The following is an 8,228-nucleotide window of genomic DNA, read 5'->3' as shown; positions in this document are numbered from 1 at the left end:
ATTGAGAAATCCGGGGGTGGAGTTGGTGATCGAAGGTACCGAGCCTTACCACCGTATGGAGGGCGACCATATTGTTTCTCCGGCCTTCGGGGAGGAGCCCGTGACGCAGGAAGCCGAGGAGGTCTAAGTCGATGAAGGTGTTTAAAGATTTTCTTTGTCTAAGTGTGGGGCCTGCGTGCCCGTATTTTGTAATGTTGTTTTTCTGGGGGGTATGCCCCCCATTTTGATTTTGTATGCACATTCACCAGCTCGGCCTAGATGGCCGTAGTTGGGCATATTTTCGGGGTTTTTGCCCGTTTTTATTTAAACGTACTTAGATTTTAACGCTTATGTTATTTTCTTTGGAATTTGTGCGCATGCGTTATGTGTTTTTGGGGAACGTGTTATTGGTTCCCAACGTATTTTCTCTTTAAATGCTTTGTTTGCTTCCCGATGTTGCTGTTCCACTGCTTCCTATATAAAAGGAGGTCTTATGGACCTCTCTTTCTTCATTTCTCGCAGGGATGGGTGGAGCTAACAAGAAGAAGGTATCCTCAACCTCGTGTTCCCGTGGAGTAAAAAAGGTGAAGGAGAAGAAGCAGGCTTCGATCGGTTCTGCTTCTCGTTCTCATGGCTCTCTTAGTTCAGATGCTCGTGCTCGGGCGACTGGTGTGAGAGTCGTGGTTGACGCTAATGGTTCGGAGACCGAGTGGGATGAAGATTGGTATCAGTATATTCACTCGGAAGAATTTGCTAATCGGGAGGAGTGAAGTGTTTTCTTTAGAACCATAAAGATAATGCCTCCAAATCTTCAACACGAACACTACAGCAGCAAGTTCCAAATCATGTGTAGGATAGTTCTTCTCATGAACTCTCAACTGTCTTGATGCATAAGCAACAACCTTACCATTTTGCATGAGCACACCTCCTAGACCCATCTTAGAAGCATCACAATAGACCACAAACGATTCTTCTGGATTAGGCAATATCAAAATCGGTGTCGATGTCAACCTTTTCTTCAACTTAACAAAGCTCTCTTCACAAGAAACACCCCATACGAAAGCTTTACCCTTACAAGTCAACTTAGTCAATGGAAGGGCTAACTTAAAGAAACCTTCAATGAACCTTCTATAATAACCGGCTAATCCCAAAAAGCTTCGAACCTCGGTAGCCGACTTAGGAGTTTCCCATCTCAACACGACATCAACTTTAGATGGATCCACGACAATAACATCACTCGAGATGACATGCCCCGGAAAACTAACCTCTTTCAACCAAAACTCACACTTGGACAACTTAGCATACAACTTCTTCTCTTTCAAGACTTGCAACACCAACTTCAAATGCTCAGCATGATCTGATTCTGATTTAGAGTAAATCAAAATGTCATCAATGAACACCACCACAAAACGATCCAGATACTCATGGAAAATGCGGTTCATGTACTCCATAAATACTCCAGGTGCATTAGTAACGCCGAAGGGCATCACGGAATACTAATAATGTCCATAATGTGTTCTGAAAGCCGTCTTCTGCATGTCCTCATCTTTCACTCTAATCTGATGGTAACCCGTCCTCAGATCGATCTTGCTAAACACATGAGCACCAACCAATTGGTCCATCAAATCATCGATTCTTGGAAGTGGATACTTATTCTTGATTGTCACCTTATTCAGCTGACGATAATCAATACAAAGCCTCATACTTCCATCCTTCTTCTTAACCAACAACATTGGAGCTCCCCACGGTGACACACTAGGTCTCACAAACCTCTTCTCAAGTAACTCTTCCAATTGCTTCTTCAATTCGGACAACTCTAAAGCAGACATCCTGTACGGTGCCATAGACACAGGTCTAGTACCAGGTACAAGATCAATAGAGAACTTAACTTCTCTCTCGGGCAGCACGTCGAGAATTTCATCAGGGAAAACTTCAGGAAATTCACATACTACCTTCAACCTTTCTATTACATCCTGATTCTCAACAGACATCGAAGCAACCAATGCGAACACTTGAACATCTTCTTTCATCAACAAACGAAACTGTCTGGCCGATAACAACTCTAAGCTTTCCTCTTCAGGAGAAAAAAACCTCACAGACTTATCAAAACAATTAATGTGAACATGGTTATGCCCTAACCAGTTCATCCCCAAAATCACATTCAAACCTCTCAACGGAAAGCAAACAAAATCAACAAGAAAATCTCTGTCGAAAATTGACACGGGAAACTTAAGACACACAAGAGAAGTAGTCACCGATCCCTTAGCCGGAGTATCGACAACCATTTCTCCGTTCATAGAAAATAACACAAGACCCAATCTATCAACACAATCAGCAGATATAAAGCAATGCGTAGCACCGATATTAATAATAGTAATAAAAGGAATGCTATTAATGAAACATGTACCTCTGATGAGTGAATCCTCACTAGTGGTCTGAGTTCCCGACAAGGCGAACACCTTCCCACTAGATTGTTCCTTCTTGGGCTTCTGACACTTTCTTCCAATATGGCCTTCTTCACCACAGTTGAAACACACCATATCCTTATGCGTACATTCAGACGACGCATGACCAAACTTCCCACAACGGTATCATCTTCTAGCATCAACGTTACACGACGTGCTTTTGTGACCAACCTTGCCACACTTGAAGCACAGAATACCAGCAGGAGCATCTCCCCCAGTAGTTCTCTTACCCTCAACCGCTTTCTGCTTGCCCTTTCCACTAGGAGCTTCATAAGGCTTACCACGACCTTGATAACCCTTTCCCCTGTTCTCAGTTATCACACGATAATGAGCATTGTTGTCCTCTTCATAGATCCGACAACAATCAACCAAATCAGCAAAGATACAAATCTTCTGGTAACTAATTGCTTTCTTAATCTCCGGACGCAACCCATTCTCAAACTTAATGCACTTGGAAAACTCACCATTCGGCCCATCATAGTGTTGGTAAAACTTTGCCAACTCACCAAACTTAGCAGCATACTCCACAACAAATTTGTTCCCTTGACTTAGCTCAAGGAATTCAATTTCCTTCTTGCCACGGACATCTTCAGGAAAGTACTTCCTTAAGAACTCCATGCGAAACACAATCCAAGAGATCTCCTCACCACTCGCTTCCAATATCCTACGGGTCTCTAGCCACCAATCATTTGCCTCAACTGCTAGCATATGAGTCCCATACCGAACCTTCTGTTCAGGAGTGCGTCCATGACACGGAAAATCCTCTCAATCTCCTTAAGCCATGTCAACGCTCCATCAGGATCATAAGTTCCCTTAAACACATGAGGGTTCTCTCTTTGGAAGGTAGCCAAACTCCGAGAAGCAACATTCTCTCCACCATTCGGTTGGTTCTCCAAAGCTTGAGCCATTGCTTCCAAAGCAGCAGCTATCGCAGCATCATTCCTCCCAGCCATCACAAGTCTTCACTACAACACAAAAGCAATCAGCATAAACAACAATATACGCTTGTTAGACTACACTACGACACGACACATTGCCGGACAAGACCGACCTGCTCCGATACCACTAATGTAACACCCCAACTCTACCCTGCAATCAACAGGAATGTCATAGTACAAAATTTCAAGCAAATAGAACATTACGATTCGGAGCGTCACATTTTAAACAACAAAATCACATACGCATATCATGCTCTATTACTTAGATACATAACACACATGTTGGAGAACAATATCGAAATCATTAATCATTATAAGCCAATCAAGTACTTGCATCGCAGCGGAAAATCATATGTCAACAACAATACAACTCAAAATATCATGGCCAAACACGGCACGATACATCTAACAAGTCTCAGCATAACATAAGGATAAAGTTTAACAAGGACAAACACAAGAAAAAAACGTAAACAAGTAATCCAACATTCCCCGAGTGCTACGTATCAGAGCATTGACACACACCGACTCGAGCTATAGGTACACGACTACTCCGCGTCATTACCTGCTGTAGCAACCTGTCCTAAAAATTAATATTTAGAGTCGCCACCTATTCTGAAGGGCGAATAGGAAACCCTACGCAGTTTAGAGATCGGGGTAAGATTATTATAATCAGGTCGAGGGAAGGTGTTAGGCACCCTCAACCCTTTCCTATGGCTTTGAATCTAAGGTCAAATTTTATGGCTAAAATATTCAGGTTTAATAGCTAAGGAAGTGAATAGGGGAAAAATTGAGATTTTAAGTGAATTGAGATTTTAGGGAGGGGGACTCCCCTTGGTTATCCAAGTGCCTACGTATCTCCTTAGGGAGAATCAGAGTCAACGTAGTTCGGGCACAGGGTTGTACGCCTTAGAATTGATTATGGAGGTGTTTGAAGGCTTTTTGAATGGCCTATCGTAGTTTTGAATAAGGATGAAAATCCGTAGTTTGATTTGAAGTGTTTTGAATGTTTGGGCGTACAACCCTGATTTGATATGTCACCGTTAGATGCGATGACCAATAGATTTGGTCAGTATAGCTAACGGATTAATGGGGCATTGCTGGTTACTCAGATCGATAGATTGATCGTCGCGGGCAGCAAATTAAATATATTTTAAAATTATATTTTTTTTTATCTCTCGTCTAATGCGACTAATAGCTTTAGTCGGGTCGAGGAGAGAATTACTCGAGAGTTATTTAAATTATTAATAAACAAATTAATTAAATAAAAATTATTTCTCGTCTACTTGCGACTAATAGGTATAGTCGTAGGGGTGGCAAAACGGGCCAGGGCCCGCCGGGCCGCCCTCGCACCCGCCAAAAATTGGCGGGTTGGGTTGGGATTTTAAGCTCGCCGCTCGCCAAAGCCCGCCCCGCCAAAACCCGCCGCCCGCCATACCCGCCTCGCCAAAGCCCGCCGCTCGCCAAAACCCGCTCCTCCTCCAAAACTCACTCTTTTTTTAGTTAATTCTAGTAATTGCAATTCTTAATGGTTTATTTTATACATTTATTTATAAATATATGTAATATATTTTAGAGTAAATTTGTTAAAAAATTACTTTTATAAAAAATTGTTTTAAAAAATAAGTGAAAAGTTTAATTAAAAGGTAAAAAAAGCATATTAATCTATTAAAAAAATATAAATAAAAATAGGCGGGTAAACCCGCCGCCCGCCAACCCGCCATCTTGGCGGGGCGGACATGATTTTGATGTCCATTTTACTTGGCGGGCATGCCCGCCCCGCTCGTTTTTTGGCGGGCATAAGGCGGAGCGGACGGCGGGCGGGGCGGGCGGCCCGTTTTGCCACCCCTATATAGTCGGTTCGAGGAGAGAATTAAACTAGAAGCAATTACATCATTAATAAATAAATTAAATGATCAAAAATTATTTCTCGTCTAATGCGACTAATAGATTTAGTCGGTTCGAGGAGAAAATTAGATTAAATCATCAAAAGAAAACAAACAATTAAAATTTCACAAAATTAATTAATTAAGTTATATTTTTTTTTTGCAGGGGGGTATATTTTTATGAAGGTTAATAATTTGGGGATGTGTTAATAGGAAAGGCCAAGCCCATTAGGATTTTTTACGCAAGGGGGTGTATTCTACGTAAGAGGTTAGTAGTTTGAAGGTGTGAATAGAAAAGAGGCCTGTCCCAATTAAATTTAAGTTCGTTAGATTGGGTGTGGCGAAGGTGCACGGTTTATGGTGCGCAACAGCGCTGAGAACGCTTTGATTCGCACCTAAGATCATCATACGGCCAGAAAGTGTTGATTGTGAGGCGCATGATATGGATAGCACACTGGATCATGTCCAGTGATGCTGCCAAGTGTCCATGGGAGGACAAATAGCGGAGATCTGACGGCCCAGGGAAGATTAACCAAGAGATAACGAAAACCCCCCTCTCATTTTTCTCTTCCCTTTCTCTCTCTAACTTCGTTCGCTCTCTCTCTCTCTCTATTTCTCTTGATCTCACCAACAAACTCAGAAACCCACCCATTGCTGCCGCGAAACACCCCTTAACCACCACCAAAACCCACCTCATATGTCCAGTTTCCGGTTGAACTTCAACCGTGAAACTCAAACCTTCAAACACCACCCACCCCAGAAACCCAGATCGATGAAGATCTTCATGATCTTCATCTCTCCCAACCCTAAACTTCATCGAGAAACCCAGAAAACCCACATAACCCTAATTTTTTTTCAGATTCAAACATGAACAACATACAAGCATGCAATCAAACAACCCTAAGCTAAGTGGCGAATTCGGTTACCTTGTGCTCTTAATTTTCTGGATCGTCTTAGCTCCAACTCTCCTCTAATCCTCTTCTGTTTTCTTCTTCCTGCAGGTTCAGAGATGAAGATCAAAGCTCAAGGGTCTGTGTTTGCGGCACCTCTCCAGAAAATCTCCAATTCTTCGTCCCCCTTCCCCTTCTAATTAGGTTTAGTTATATAGTCTTAGGGTTTGATTTAGATTTAGGGAAGATTAGATTCACTTAGGTTTACGTTTTGCAATTAATCTTCTGAAGATTTGATTGTAATTGTCCTTTGATTTATTAAAATTTGTTATTTGATTTTGTTAAGATTTGATTCAATTGAAGATTTGATTTTGTGAATATTTGTTAAGAATTGATTGTATTGATTGAGGATTTCGTTTGCATTCGATCCGTGGGCCTGGGTTGAAAGATTGGAATTAGGGTTTGTGTGGCTGCGGCGGCTACCGGGCGAAGAAGATGATGAATAGTGGCCGGGTCGGTTTGACCCGGTCCACTACCCGGTTCATACGCGATCCATGATGGGCCCATTGGTTCTCTTTTTTTATTTTTTTCGGCCCAAGAGTCAGCAAAAAAAGACAACATAAAAACCCAATTAACTTCAAAGAAATATTTAATTGATTAATTAGTAAAACTATTTAACTAATAATTCTAATAATTAAGATTAATAACCCTGATAATAATAAAAAAGTTTAATATAATTGAACTTCTATTTTTTTAGAAACGAAAATTATACACTAATCCTACCTAGAATACTTCAAATAATTATTAATAATAGCAACTTTTAAAAAAAAAAAAAAAGATAATAATAAAAAGTAAATGACATTAGAAACAAGTGGGCCAAAATGAATTGGGCCTTGAATACTTGCTGTTCACACTTTATTTATTTTAAACCAATTTATATGGGAGGGTTTTATAGGAGAGCGAGTTTAATAATAGATATATTAAACCCTATGGCTCCTAATTTTTAACGCCCTTAATAAATTGACAGATATAAATTATATCGGGTAAATTTTGGGGTATGACAGCTGCCCCTATTTAATTATCTTGGATTGAATGGCGTGAGAATACGCAGGTCTCATGCCTTTCGGATCAAAGAGTTATTAAATAATGGAAGACCCCTAAATTTACCCTGTGCTCGAGTGCGAGAGAAAAGAAATGTCCTGCTAAAGCCTGAGTCTTATATAGCGAGGACTTGTAAGAGAGATCACTTGTTATGCTTCTAACAAGCTTACCTGCACCAAAACGGGAATCAGTTGCTATAATTCTAGCATCATTACCCGCACCAAGATAGGAACCGTTTGCTATGGGTATAGCAAATTTACCTGCATCAATAGGATCCTTTACTAGGGTTACCGCAAACTCACCTGCACCAATAGGATCGTTTGCGAGGGTTATCGCAAACTCACCTGCACCATTAGGATCATCCGCGAGGGTTATCGCGCATTCACCTGCACCATTAGGATCATTCGCGAGAGTTATCGCAAATTCACCTGCACCATTAGGATCATCTACGAGGGTTATCGCAAATTCACCTGCACCATTGGATTGCTTACCCTGGTTCGGGCAAGTTTACCTGCGTAGAAGTTTGTTTTGTAAATGCGTATGCATCATGCTTATGCATTATGCGCATGCCCCTGTTGTTTGTTTAATGTATATGTATGAATGTTTACACACGTAAGTGTTGCGTGTATGCAAATGAGTATGTATGATAGCTCCAATGCCTTATCTCCTTATTACCCATTGCCTTTGTTTAACCCCTTTTGAAATGTTTTGCGAATCCTAGTTCAGATTGTACTTTGAGGAGATATGAAATAATGTCTTACATAAGACTACCTGGAGAGGTTCCTGAGAAGGGTAGATCAATGTCTGGTGTAAAGGAGATTAGGCTTTAAACAAAGCTCGGGAAGAACTGTCTTAGAGAAGACTGACTGAGAAATACCTTGAAAGAGCAAGATATGTCTTAGAAAAGATTGGATAAATAGTTGAAGAATATTACCTAAAGAAATTGAGACATGTCTTAAACAAGACTACCTA

Source organism: Vicia villosa, linkage group LG3 (assembly GCF_029867415.1).
Source record: "Vicia villosa cultivar HV-30 ecotype Madison, WI linkage group LG3, Vvil1.0, whole genome shotgun sequence".
Lineage (NCBI taxonomy): Eukaryota > Viridiplantae > Streptophyta > Magnoliopsida > Fabales > Fabaceae > Vicia > Vicia villosa.
This window is presented reverse-complemented; position numbering follows the sequence as displayed.